The 14,629-nt window shown below is 46.4% G+C and overlaps 1 non-coding gene across 1 annotated transcript; it reads right to left on the bottom strand.

Annotated features, from left to right (window-relative positions):
- Nucleotides 1-577: 577 nt before the first annotated feature.
- LOC130959236 (small nucleolar RNA R71) lies at nucleotides 578-684 on the bottom strand. The gene has a single exon (XR_009078329.1). It is a non-coding gene; the product is annotated as a small nucleolar RNA R71 (small nucleolar RNA).
- Between the last annotated feature and the right edge of the window lie 13,945 nt (nucleotides 685-14,629).

Raw genomic sequence — 14,629 nt, 5'->3', positions numbered from 1 at the left:
TAGATTCCACATTTTCTTGTTCTCTTCTCTTTCATATGAGCAGGAGCAGAGACAAAGGCATTCTTGTTGAAGCTGACCCTGAACCCGAAAGGACCTTGAAGAGAAAACTAAGAGAAGCCAAAGCACAACTCTCTTTAGAGGACCTGACCGAATTCTTCAAAGAAGAAGAAGACATGGCAGCCGAAAACAACAATAATGCAAACAATGCAAGGAAGGTGCTGGGTGACTTTACTGCACCTACTCCTGATTTTTATGGGAGAAGCATCTCTTCCCTGCCATTGGAGCAAACAACTTTGAGCTTAAGCCTCAATTAGTTTCTCTAATGCAACAGAATTGCAAGTTCCATGGACTTCCAATGGAAGATCCTCATCAGTTCTTAGCTGAATTCTTGCAAATCTGTGACACAGTCAAGACTAATGGGGTTGACCCTGAGGTCTATAGACTGATGCTATTCCCTTTTGCTGTAAGAGACAGAGCTAGAATATGGTTGGACTCTCAACCTAAAGAAAGCCTGGACTCTTGGGAAAAGCTAGTCAATGCCTTCTTGGCAAAGTTCTTTCCACCACAAAGATGGAGTAAGCTTAGAGTGGAAGTCCAAACCTTCAGACAGAAGGATGGAGAATCCCTCTATGAAGCTTGGGAAAGATACAAACAATTAATCAAAAATGTCCTTCTGACATGCTTTCTGAATGGAGCATCATAGGTATTTCTATGATGGTCTCTCTGAACTGTCCAAGATGTCTTTGGATAGCTCTGCTGGAGGATCTCTTCATCTGAAGAAGACGCCTACAGAAGCTCAAGAGCTCATTGAAATGGTTGCAAATAACCAATTCATGTACACTTCTGAAAGGAATCCTGTGAACAATGGGACAAGTCAGAAGAAAGGAGTTCTTGAGATTGACACTCTGAACGCCATTTTGGCTCAGAATAAAATATTGACTCAACAAGTCAATTTGATTTCTCAAAGTCTGTCCGGAATGCAACATGCACCTGGCAGTACTAAGGATGCTTCATCTGAGGAAGAAGCTTATGATCCTGAGAACCCTTCAATGGAAGAGGTGAATTACCTAGGAGAACCCTATGGTAACACCTATAATTCTTCATGGAGAAATCACCCAAATCTTTCATGGAAGAATCAAGAGAGACCTCAACAAGGTTTCAACAACAACAATGGTGGAAGAAACAGGTTTAGCAATGGCAAACCTTTTCCATCATCTTCTCAGCAACAGACAGAGAATCCTAAGCAGAACCCCTCTGACTTAGCAACCATGGTCTCTGATCTAATCAAAACTACTCAAAGTTTCATGAATGAAACAAGGTCCTCCATTAGAAATTTGGAAGGACAAGTGGGACAGCTGAGCAAGAAAGTTACTGAACTCCCTCCAAGTACTCTTCCAAGCAACACAGAAGAAAATCCAAAAGGAGAGTGCAAAGCCATCAATATGGCCGAATTTGGAGAGGAAGGAGATGAAGTGGACGCCACTGAGGAAGACCTCAATGGGCGTGCACTGACCTCCACTGAGTTCCCTAATGAGGAACCATGGGAATCTGAGGCTCAAAATGAGACCATAGAGATTCCATTGGACTTACTTCTGCCTTTCATGAGCTTTGATGAGTATTCCTCCTCTGAAGAGGATGAGTATGTCACTGAAGAGCAAGTTGCTAAATACCTTGGAGCAATCATGAAGCTAAATGACAAGTTATTTGGAAATGAGACTTAGGAGGATGAACCTCCTTTGCTCACCAAAGAACTGGATGACTTGTCTAGGCAGAAATTACCTCAAAAGAGACAAGACCCTGGGAAGTTTTCCATACCTTGTACCATAGGCACCATGACCTTCAAGAAGGCTCTGTGTGACTTAGGGTCAAGTGTAAACCTCATGCCTCTCTCAGTAATGGAGAAGCTAGGGATCTTTGAGGTACAAGCTGCAAGAATCTCATTAGAGATGGCAGACAACTCAAGAAAACAAGCTCATGGACTTGTAGAGAATGTTTTGGTAAAAGTTGAAGACCATTACATCCCTACTGATTTCATAGTCCTAGAGACTGGGAAGTGCATGGATGAATCCATCATCCTTGGCAGACCCTTCCTAGCCACAGCAAAAGCTGTGATTGATGTTGATAGAGGTGAACTGATCATTCAAGTGAATGAAGAATCCTTTGTGTTTAAGGCTCAAGGATATCCCTCTGTCACCATAGAGATGAAGCATGAAAAGCTTCTCTCAAATCAGAGACAAACAGAGCCCCCACAGTCAAACTCTAAGTTTGGTGTTGGGAGGCCACAACCAAACTCTAAGTTTGGTGTTGAAACCCCACATTCAAACTCTAAGTTTGGTGTTGGGAGGTTCCAACATTTGCTCTGAGTATCTGTGAGGCTCCATGAGAGCCCTCTGTCAAGCTACTGACATTAAAGAAGCGCTTGTTGGGAGGCAATCCAATGATTATAATCTATATAGTTTCTTTTGTTATTTTATTTTTTTTTTAGGTTGATGATCATAAGAAGTCACAAAATCCATTGAAAAAGCAAAAACAAAATGAAAAACAGGAAGAAAAACAGCACACCCTGGAGGAAGATGCTGCTGGCGTTTAAACGCCAGTAAGCCTAGCAGTTGGGCGTTTAACGCCCAGTCTGGCACCATTCTGGGCGTTTAACGCCAGAAAGGGGCACCAGACTGGCGTTAAACGCCAGAAAAGGGCAAGAACCTGGCGTTAAATGCCAGGAATGGGCACCAGCCCGGCGTTTAACGCCAGAAATGGCTCAAAACGTGATTTTGAGCAACATTTGGTGCAGGGATGACTTTTCCTTGACACCACAGGATCTGTGGACCCCACAGGATCCCCACCAACCCCACCACCACTCTCTCTCTTCTTCGCCCATTCACCAATCACCTCAACACCTCTTCCCCAAAAACCCTTCACCTATCAAATCCCATCTTTCTCTTCACCACTCACATCCATCCTTCATAAAACCCTACCAACCTCACCCTTCAAATTCAAACCACTTTCCCTCCCAAACCCACCCAATATGGCCGCACCCCATCTCCCCTCTCTCCTATAAATACCCTTCTTCACTCCTTCATTTTCACACAACCAAAACACCACTTCTCCCCCTCTTTGGCCGAATACACCACCATCTCCCACTTCCTCATTTCTTCTTCTTCTACTCTCTTCTTTCTTCTTTTGCTCGAGGACGAGCAAACATTTTAAGTTTGGTGTGGTAAAAGCGTTGCTTTTTCATAACCATTATGGCATCCAAGGCCGGAGAAACCTCTAGAAAGAGGAAAGGGAAGGCAAAAGCTTCCACCTCCGAGTCATGGGAGATGGATAGGTTCATCTCAAGGGTGTATCAAGACCACTTTTATGAAGTTGTGGCCTTGAAGAAGGTGATCCCCGAGGTCCCCTTTTCACTCAGAAAGGGTGAATATCCGGAGATCCGCCATGAGATCCAAAGAAGAGGTTGGGAAGTACTTACCAACCCCATTCAACAAGTTGGAATCTTGATGGTTCAAGAATTCTATGCCAATGCATGGATCACCAAGAGCCATGATCAAAGTATGAACCCGGATCCAAAGAATTACCTTACTATGTGTTCCGAGGGTTACCTGAAACGTGTAGCTCGGTCGTCTGGCAAGACCCGAGGTAGGGGTTCCGTGACCCGAGCTTGGTGTGCTGAGCGGCTGGGGGTTGTACCTGCAATGACACTCCGATGCTTAAGTTAGCATGGGTATTAAACAGGTTTTATGTAGAATCAGAGTATGAGTTATACCTGGGTGCTCCAGTGTATTTATAATGGTGAGATGTGGCCTCCTGTGGATAGGATAAGTTAGTTATCTTATCTTATCTTTAAGTGAGGTCATCTTATCTTCAAGGGAACCGCCTTTATCTTTCTGGGCTTTAGCCGCCTTTAGATTGGGCTATGTTCCTTCGTTTTGGGCCTTCTTCTTTATTTGTCCGAGGTCCGACCTCAGGCGTGGGCCTTTGGGACGAGGTCGGACCTTCTGCGAACTTCCCGAGTTTGGAGAGCTCGGTCAGGGTATGAACAGTGCCCCTGTCCGAGTTCGTCCTTTTGAGAGGTCGAGCTCGGGCATAGTCGTCTTTTCAAAATTTTGAAAATGGCCGTTTCAGCATTTATTGCTTTTTACCGTTTCTCCTCGATTTCCGTTCGGGCTCTGCGAAGGCATTATTTATTTGCCCCTTTCCTCATTTTCTTTGTTTATTCTGTTCCCTTTCCCTTTTTCTGGGTTTTTCGCCACCTCTCTTTCGAGCATCTTCCTTCTTTCTCTCTGTTCTTCTTGCATCGGAGCTCGTCGTCTTCTTCCTTTCTTCCAGGTTTGTTTCTCGTCTTTACTTTCGCTGTGCACATATGCTTTTATTTCTTTTTCTTCTATGCTGGGGTTGCCCCGAAGAGAGGTGCCGCCATTGCTTTGGTTGTTTGTATGTGGGGGGGGCTCTTTTCTCTTGGTACTTTGTTTTCGGGTTACTGCATTTTTCTTCTAAAAGAACTTTTGTTTTCTTGCTTCTGCTGAATGGGTTTTTTGCTGTCTGCCTATTATGTGATTTTTGGCTTGCTGTTGTATTCTTCTTTGTAGGCAAGATTTTTATGTCTCGAAAGGTGTTTCAAGCAATGTCGACCAAGATTCCGAGTGGTCTTGGTTGGGTAGATCCTGTTCCTCTAAGGGTCCCTTCTGTTGTAGATTCTGAGTATCTAGTTAGGTTCCGTAGGGAGTGTAGTATTTGTGAGAACAGGGAGTCTGAGCGAGATTATGAGCTAGTAGCCCCGGAGTCCGAGGAGAGAGTGTGCTTCCCGCCTTTAGAAAGTTCCGAGAAGCTATTCTTTTATGCTTACGATTGTTTTTTCTCTAAGCTGGGTGTACGACTTCCTTTTACCGACTTGGAGTCCGAGGTCCTTTGGTCTTGTAACCTTGCCCCTACGCAACTCCATCCAAATTCTTGGGCGTTTTTAAAGTTGTTTCAACTTTTGTGTCAGTTTTTGGGCGTCTCCCCTTCTGTTTCTCTTTTTTCCTATCTGTTCGTGTTGACGAAGCCGGGGTCGGGTGCTGGGAAGGTGTCTTGGGTCTCTTTTAGGGCTAACCAGGGAAAGAAGTTTTGTACCTTGTATGATGAGTCGTTTCATGATTTCAAGAACTACTATTTCAAGGTCCGGGCTGCTGGAGATGTCCGACCTTTCTTTCTAGATGAGAGTGGGGAGCCTTCTTTTCCTCTTTGTTGGCAGGAGAATGTAGTGTCGGTTAAGTATACTTTTGAGAGTCTAGATGAGGTGGAGCAGGCTTTTGTGGGTGTGGTGAGCAGTTTATGGGGTCGGGCACCTCACTTGGATACGAAGAAAATGTTGGGAGATCCAAGCCTTCTCCGTTCCGAGTTAGGTAGTTCCCGACCTCTTTGAGATCTTAGTATTTCGGCTTCGTTTTGGAGGTTTTTCTGTTGTGATAATCCCTTTCTTTTGTTTCTGCAGAGATGTCTTCTCAGGCTGATTCCATGAAGTTCCTTCGTCGGTCGAAGAAGTCTACGGCTGCTCGGAATATCGAGGCTGAGGCTTCTGCCCGATCTTCTCCGCAGAAGACTACCGTGGGTGTTCAGACTCGGTCGAAGACCATTCCGACTCCTCAGTTCCGAGCTATAACTCAAGATCCTCCGACCTCCGGACCCGGTCACCTTTCCCCGTCTTCGACCTCGGGTCCTCCCCCCAAGAAACAGAAGACCTCTCAAGAGCTTGCCGGTTTCAATGATAAGGATTTTGACGCTCTTGGTTGGATTGAGCAGCACATTCTCCCCCAGACCTTTATTTCTACTGATGATGCGTCTATGGAGCATCACTTTCAGTATATGGCGCGGAGCTGTGTTCGGATGGCTAGTCTTCATGCCGCTATTGCTCGGGAGTTCAAGAGAGCTCCCCTTGGGGCGACCAGCTCCCGACTTGAGAAGGCACGGTCTGAGCTTGATAAGATTAGTCAACTGAAGGCTGCCAGGATTACTGAGCTGGAGGCCTCTTTGGAGGAAGAGAAAACTAGGGCCACCGCGGCTGTGGCGGCGGCGAAGACATCTGAGGAGATGGCGAGGGTGGCGACGGAGAACTATACTAAGCTGTATGCCGAGCTTGTGGAGACGAAGGAGAAGTTGCAGTCTGCTCGGGATGATTTTTACGAGCGGGAAGATAATGTGGCCAAGGGTATGGATGCTATGTTTGTGAATTTGAGGGATCAGGTCCGGGTTCTTGCTCCCGACCTGGATCTGAGCTTATTCAGTACGGAAAACATTGTTGTGGAGGGAAAGATTGTTCCTGCTCCTGCCGAGGATGAGGTTCCGGTGTCCGTCCACAAGGCTCCGGTGTCCGACCCCGAGGTTCCGGTTGTGAACCCGACTTCACCTTTGGCTGAGGATAGATCTGGTGTGGAGGTTTCAAACCGGGATGACGTTGCCGTCGATGCAGTCCCGATATCTATGTTTCAGCCTGCTGTCGATGTGGAGTCCGGAAAGGGCCTCGATCCTCTGTAATCTTGTACTTCTTGGTGTTTTGCCCGACCTGTGGGCTCTTCTGTTTTTGGATGGTTTCTGTTGAACGCTTTGGACACCTTTTGTTTTATTTAGCTACTTGTAGTAACTTTATTATGTGGTGTTTTTTGTTCGCGCTTGACTTTTTGTTTCCGCTTTTGTGCTTTTTAGTCATTTTCGGATAACAACTTTTTAGCTAGCGTTTTGACTTCTTGTTTTCGCTTTTGTGCTTTTTAGTTGTTTTCAATTAACAACTTTTTAGCTAGCGTTTTGACTTTATGTTTCCGCTTTCGTGCTTTTTAGTTGTTTTTCGGATAACAACTTTTTAGCTTAGCGTTTTGAAACTTCTTTCGATTTCGTTCTTTTCGCTTGTACTTTTTAGTTGCTTTTTGTAAAGCAACTTTTTAGTAAGCGTTTTTCGAAATCCTGGTTCTTGCCGTTTTAAGGCTTCTTTCTTGGGCCGAGCTTTTTCTCGGACATCGGTGCTCGAGTACCTCCTTTTTGTTAGGTCCGACTTTGTCGTTGGTCGGTCCTTTGAGTTATTTCTGTAATCTCTTTTTATTTGGCTTTTTGAGCCATTTTAGAGTTACTTTATAACTCTTTGTTGGGTCCGACTTCGTCGTTTGGTCGGCCTTTTTAAGTTATTTTTGTAACCTCTTTTTTATTTGGCTTTTCGAGCCATTTCAGAGTTACTTTATAACTTCTCACATTAATTTGAACCTCGTCGCTTTATCTTTGCCGACCTTGTATGGTCTCTTGGCAAATGATTTTTTGCGTTTTGCCGAGCATAAATTAATGCGCCTTGGTGGGGTACTTTCTAGGATTTGCTTCATCATGAGGAAGAGAAAATAGAGAAATTTGATTAGTATTAAAAAGAAAGAATATTTACAAAGTGTTTACCCTTTAGGTCGGGTATCCTACTTAACCGGGTGTCTCATTAAAAAACCCTTGTAGGGAAAAAGAGTACACCTCGGGTTAAGTTTTTCTAGCTGTAGTACCGTCTTAGATTACAGGCGTGCCAGGTCCTGGGCAGCTCATTGCCTTCTAGGTCGGATATTTTGTAGTGGCCTGTCCCTAAGACTTCTGTTACCTTGTAGGGCCCTTTCCAATTTGCGGCTAGCTTTCCTTCTCCCGACTTTTGTGTTCCGATGTCATTTCGGATTAGAATCAGGTCGTGACTGGAGAAGCTTCGCTTTATTACCTTTTGATTGTATCTGAGGGCCGTTCGCCGTTTTAAGGCTTCTTCTCGGATTCGGGCTCTTTCTCGGACCTCGGGGAGGAGGTCGAGTTCTTCCCTTTGTGCCTGTGGGTTGCCTCTTTCGTTGTAGAAGATGACTCTGGGCGACCCTTCATCTATTTCGATAGGAATCATTGCCTCCATCCCGTAAGCTAGCCGGAATGGGGATTCTCCCGTTGTAGAGTGCGGGGTTGTCCGATATGCCCATAGTACCTGGGGGAGTTCGTCGGCCCACGCCCCTTTGGCCTCTTGGAGTCTTCGCTTTAACCCAGCCAAGATGACTTTATTTGCAGCCTCTGCTTGTCCATTGGCTTGTGGGTGCTCGACCGATGTGAATTGCTGTTTGATTTTTAGTTCGGCCACCAAGTTCTGAAAACTTGTGTCCGTGAACTGTGTTCCATTGTCTATTGTGATGGAGTAGGGGACTCCGAACCTCGTGACGATGTTTTTGTATAGGAATTTACGGCTTTTCTGAGCCGTAATAGTGGCTAAGGGTTCGGCTTCGATCCACTTTGTGAAGTAGTCAACCCCTACTATGAGGTATTTGACTTGCCCCGGTCCTTGTGGAAACGGGCCGAGTAGGTCGAGTCCCCATTTTGCGAAGGGCCATGGCGCAGTGATGCTGATAAGGTCTTCGGGCGGTGCCTTGTGAAAATTGGCGTGTTTTTGGCAGGGGGGGCATATTTTCACAAACTCTGTCGCGTCTCTTTGTAAGGTCGGCCAGTAGAACCCGGCCCTAACTACTTTCTTGGATAGTGCCCGAGCTCCGAGATGGTTCCCACACATGCCTTCGTGGACTTCTTCGAGGACGCCCTTTGTTTCTGAGGTCGGAACGCACCTAAGGAGGGGTTTGAGAATCCTCTTCTGTATAATACGTCGTGAATTAGCGTATAATTCTGGGCGTCCTTTGTAAGCCTTTTAGCTTCTTTTCTTTCTATGGGGAGAGTTCCTGACTTCAGGTAGTTGAGTATGGGGGTCATCCATCCTTGCTGTTGGTTGGATATATTTAACGTTTCTTCCTCTCTTAGCACGGAGGGAGATTGTAGGGTTTCTTGGAGAAGACTTCTGTTGTTGCCTCCGGGCTTGGTGCTAGCGAGCTCCGAGAGGGCGTCTGCCCGGGCATTTTGTTCCCGAGGTATGTGCTGGATTTGTATTTCCGGGAAGTGTCGTAATTGTGCCTGTGTTTGATCCAGGTATTTTTTCATAGTAGGGTCTTTGGCCTGGTAACTTCCATTTACTTGTGATGTGACGACCTGGGAGTCGCTGAAGATCGTGATTCTCTGGGCTCCGACCTCTTCGGCTAGCTTTAGTCCTGCTAGTAGGGCCTCGTATTCGGCTTGGTTGTTTGAAGCCTGGAACTCGAATTTTAAGGATAGCTCTATCCGTGTTCCTTGGTCGCTTTCGAGTATAACACCGGCTCCGCTTCCTGTTTTGTTTGAGGACCCGTCGACATACAGATTCCACGAGAGTGGGGTTCCCGGGGTCTCAGTATATTCTGCGATGAAGTCGGCTAGATATTGAGATTTTATGGCAGTCCGGGCTTCATAGTGGAGGTCGAACTCGGACAGTTCCACCGCCCATTGTAGGATTCGTCCTGCCATGTCTGTTTTTTGTAGGATGTGTCGCATGGGTTGGTTCGTCCGGACTTTGATGGTGTGGGCTTGAAAGTAGGGACGGAGCCTCCGAGCCGTGAATACTAGGGCGTAGGCGAATTTCTCTATTTTCTGATAGTTTAATTCGGCCCCTTGTAGTGCCTTGCTTACGAAGTATATGGGGTGTTGTCCTTGGTCATTTTCTCGTATTAATGCTGAAGCAACTGCCCGATGTCCGACCGAGAGGTATAATACGAGCTCTTCCCCTTTTAAAGGTCGGGTTAGGATTGGTGGCTGCCCGAGGAATTCCTTGAATTCTTGGAAGGCTTTTTCGCACTCCGGGGTCCATGAGAAGGGTTTCCCTTTCTTTAGGAGTGAGTAGAGAGGTAGTGATTTTATCGCTGATCCTGCCAAGAATCTTGATAGGGCGGCTAGCCTTCCATTTAGTTGTTGTACTTCTTTGACACACGTCGGGCTCTTCATTTTGAGTATCGCTTGGCATTTGTCCGGGTTTGCTTCGATGCCTCTTTGAGTCAGCATGAAGCCTAAGAACTTTCCGGCTTCTGCGGCGAAGGTGCACTTGGTCGGGTTAAATCTCATGTTGTGTTTCCTGAGGGTGTCGAAGACACTTGTGAGGTCGGGAACCAAGTTTCTGTCTTCTTGTGTCTTTACCAGCATATCGTCGACGTACACTTCTAGCTGTAGCCCGATGTGCTCTGAGAATACTTTGTTCATTAGCCTCTGGTAGGTTGCCCCGGCGTTCTTCAGCCCGAAGGGCATTACTACGTAGCAGTAGTTTGCCCTTGGGGTTATGAACGAGGTCTTTTCTTGGTCGGGTCCGTACATCGGGATTTGATTGTATCCCGAGTATGCATCCATGAAGGAGAGATATCTGTAGCCTGAGGCTGCGTCGACTAAGGCGTCGATGTTTGGTAGTGGATATGGGTCTTTGGGGCAGGCTTTGTTGAGATCCGTGTAATCGACGCACATCCTCCATTTTCCGTTGGGCTTTTTTACCAGGACCACGTTTGCGAGCCATAGGGGATATTTTACTTCCCTAATGAATCCTGCATCTAGCAGTGCTTGTACCTGTTCTTCTATTGCCTGCATGCGCTCGGGTCCGAGCTTCCGGCGTCTCTGTTGGACGGGTCTGGATCCCGGGTATACTGATAGCTTATGGCACATCAGGTCGGACTTATGCCTGGCATGTCGGAGGCCTTCCAGGCGAAGAGGTCGGAATTCTCCCTTAAGAGGGTTATGAGTTCCTCCTTTAGGCCTGCTTCGAGGTTTGCTCCAATGTTTGTTACTTTTTCAGGTGTGTTCCCGATTTGGATCCTTTCGGTTTCTCCCTCTGGTTGTGGCCGAAGGTCTTCTCGGGTTTGAACTCGCCCGAGTTCTATTGTGTTGACTTCTTTCCCTTTTAGGCTTAGACTTTCGTTGTAGCATCGTCGTGCTAATTTTTGGTCGCCTTTTAGGGTGGCGATTCCCTTTGCGGTAGGGAACTTCATACAGAGGTGTGGGGTTGAGACCACAGCTGCCAGTCTGTTTAGGGTTGGTCGCCCAATGAGGGCATTGTATGCTGAGGTAACGTCGACTATAATGTAGTCGATGCTTAACGTTTTAGATTGCTCGCCTCTTCCGAAGGTAGTGTGTAGCGAGATGTATCCTAAGGGGTGGATCGGGGTGTCCCCTAGCCCAAATAGGTCGGAGGGATAGGCCTTTAGCTCTTTTTCTTCAAGTCCGAGCTTGTCGAAGGCCGCTTTGAACAGGATATCTGCTGAGCTTCCTTGGTCAATCAGGGTTCGATGTAAGTTGGCGTTTGCTAGGATAATGGTGATCACCATAGGATCGTCGTGGCCGGGTATTATCCCCTGAGCATCTTCTTGGGTAAATGAGATGGTTGGCAGCTCGGCAGGGGATTGTCTTCTCGGACATGATAGATCTCTTTGAGGTGTCTTTTTCGCGAGGATCTGGATGTTCCTCCGCCTGAAAAACCTCCGTTTATCATGTGTATGTGCCTTTCAGGGGTTCGCAGGGTCTGTTCGGCCCGATCCTCGTTATCTCCCTCCTTCTCTTTTTGGTCTCTTCTCCTTTTTCCGCTATGTATCTGTCGAGTTTTCCTTCTCTGGCTAGCTTTTCTATAACATTCTTCAGGTCGTGGCAGTCATTAGTAGAATGACCGTAGAGCTTGTGGTATTCACAGTATTCGGACCGATCTCTCCCCGCTCTCTTGTGTTTTAAAGGTCGGGGCGGTGGGATTTTTTCGGTGTGGCATACTTCTCTGTAGACGTCTACCAGGGAAACTCGGAGGGGAGTGTAGCTATGGTACTTCCGTGGTTTGTCCGAGTTGGACTCTTCTTTCTTTTTCTGTTCTCGATCTCGGTCTCGGAGTGGGTAGGTTGATTCCTTCCTAGAAGAGTCTCTTAGCTGGGAGGTTTCCTCCATGTTGATATATTTTTCTGCCCGCTCTTGCACCTCGTATAAGGAGGTCGGGTATCGTTTGGATAGGGATTGGCTAAATGGTCCTTCTTTTAGGCCGTTTGCTAGTCCCATGATGGCTGCTTCATTGGGCAAGTGTTGTATGTCCAGGCAGGCTTTGTTGAATCGCTCCATGTATTCTCGGAGAGTTTCTTGGTTACCCTGTTTGATCCCGAGTAGACTGGGGGCATGTTTTGCCTTGTCCTTTTGAATAGAGAACCTTGTTAGGAATTTCTTGGTTAGGTCCTCAAAGCTGGAGATTGATCCTGGTGGCAGGTTGTCGAACCACTTCATGGCCGACTTGGTGAGAGTGGTGGGGAAGGCTTTGCACCGAATCGCGTCGGAGGCGTCGACCAGGTACATTCTGCTTCGGAAGTTGCTGAGGTGGTGACTTGGGTCGGTGGTGCCGTCGTAGAGATCCATATCAGGTGGTTTGAAGTTTCGCGGTACCTTCTCCTTCATGATCTCTTGCGTGAAGGGATCATGGTTGTTTTCGGGGGTGGCGCCGCGTTCCGTCCGGTCTTTCAACTCGGCCTCTATCTTCCGCAGCTTTTCTTCTAACTCTCTGCGCTTGCGAGCTTCCCTTCTTAAATCTTGTTCAGTTTCTTTCTGCTTTTTATGTCCTCTTCGAGTTGTTTCAGTCGGTTTTGCTGTGCCCGTACTGCTTCTAGAATTTCTGAGCTCTCTTCTTTTTCGGGATTTTGTGGATTTTTGTTTGGAAGTGATGTCTTTGGGCGATTCTGTTTGTTTCCTCCTGGAGTGCGTGGTGATAGAGGGCTGTCCGGTCGTTCTCCGGTGTCAATTTCCTCTTCTTGTTCTGATGTAGCGTGGTTATTGTTGGGAGGGTCGTCCGCCATGGTAAAGGGATGACTTCCAGGGTCCCCGGCAACGGCGCCAATGTTCCGAGGGTTACCTGAAACGTGTAGCTCGGTCGTCTGGCAAGACCGAGGTAGGGGTTCCGTGACCCGAGCTTGGTGTGCTGAGCGGCTGGGGGTTGTACCTGCAATGACACTCCGATGCTTAAGTTAGCATGGGTATTAAACAGGTTTTATGTAGAATCAGAGTATGAGTTATACCTGGGTGCTCCAGTGTATTTATAATGGTGAGATGTGGCCTCCTGTGGATAGGATAAGTTAGTTATCTTATCTTATCTTTAAGTGAGGTCATCTTATCTTCAAGGGAACCGCCTTTATCTTTCTGGGCTTTAGCCGCCTTTAGATTGGGCTATGTTCCTTCGTTTTGGGCCTTCTTCTTTATTTGTCCGAGGTCCGACCTCAGGCGTGGGCCTTTGGGACGAGGTCGGACCTTCTGCGAACTTCCCGAGTTTGGAGAGCTCGGTCAGGGTATGAACACTATGGTTCGGGGGAAATACTTGGATTTTAGTCCGGAAAGTGTGAGGGTGGCGTTCAACTTGCCTATGATGCAAGGAGATGAACATCCTTACACAAAAAGGGTCAACTTTGATCAAAGGTTGGACCAAGTCCTCACAACCATATGTGAAGAGGGCGCACAATGGAAGAGAGATTCAAGAGGCAAGCCGGTTCAATTGAGAAGGCATGACCTCAAACCCGTGGCTAGAGGATGGTTGGAGTTTATCCAACGCTCAATCATTCCCACTAGCAACCGGTCCGAAGTTACTTTAGACCGGGCCATCATGATCCATAGCATCATGATTGGAGAAGAAGTGGAAGTTCATGAGGTCATAGCCCAAGAACTCTACAAGGTGGCGGATAAGTCCTCTACCTTAGCAAGGTTAGCCTTTCCTCACCTCATTTGTCACCTCTGTTATTCAGTTGGAGTTGACATAGAGGGAGACATCACCATTGATGAGGATAAGCCCATTACCAAGAAAAGGATGGAGCACACAAGAGACACCTCTCATCATGAGATCCCTGAGATACCTCAAGGGATGCACTTTCCTCCACAAGACTATTGGGAGCAACTAAACACCTCCCTAGGAGAATTAAGTTCCAACATGGGACAACTAAGGGTGGAGCATCAAGAACACTCCATTCTCCTCCATGAAATTAGAGAAGATCAAAGAATCATGAGAGAGGAGCAACAAAGGCAAGGAAGAGACATTGAGGAGCTCAAGCACTCCATAGGACCTTCAAGAGGAAGGAAGAGCCGCCATCACTAAGGTGGACCCGTTCCTTGATTTCCTTGTTCCTTATTCTTCTGTTTTTCGAATTTTTATGCTTATGTTTATCCATGTTTGTGTCTTGTGATCATTAGTGTCTTAGTGTCTATGCCTTAAAGTTATTAATGTCCTATGAATCCATCACCTTTCTTAAATAAATCGTGCTTAATTGAAAAGGAAAAGAATTGCATGAATTTTGAATTTTATAACAGTTTAATTATTTTGATGTGGTGGCAACACTTTTGTTCTCTGAATGTATGCTTGAACAGTGCATATGTCTTTTGAATTTGTGGTTCATGAATGTTGGCTCTTGAAAGAATGATGAAAAAGGAGACATGTTACTGAGGATCTGAAAAATCATAAAAATGATTCTTGAAGCAAGAAAAAGCAGTGAATACAAAAAAAAAAGCAAAAAGACGAAAAAAAAAGAGAAAAGAGAAAAGAGAAAGAAAGAAATAAAGTTGTGATCCAAGGCAATAAGAGTGTGCTTAAGAACCCTGGACACCTCTAATTGGGGACTTTAGCAAAGCTGAGTCACAATCTGAAAAGGTTCACCCAATTATGTGTCTGTGGCATGTATGTATCCGGTGGTAATACTGGAAGACAGAGTGCTTTGGGCCACAGCCAAGACTCAATAAAGTAGCTGTGTTCAAGAATCATCATACTTAACTA

Source organism: Arachis stenosperma, chromosome 10 (genome assembly GCF_014773155.1).
Source record: "Arachis stenosperma cultivar V10309 chromosome 10, arast.V10309.gnm1.PFL2, whole genome shotgun sequence".
Taxonomy (NCBI): Eukaryota; Viridiplantae; Streptophyta; class Magnoliopsida; order Fabales; family Fabaceae; genus Arachis; species Arachis stenosperma.
This window is presented reverse-complemented; position numbering and strand designations above follow the sequence as displayed.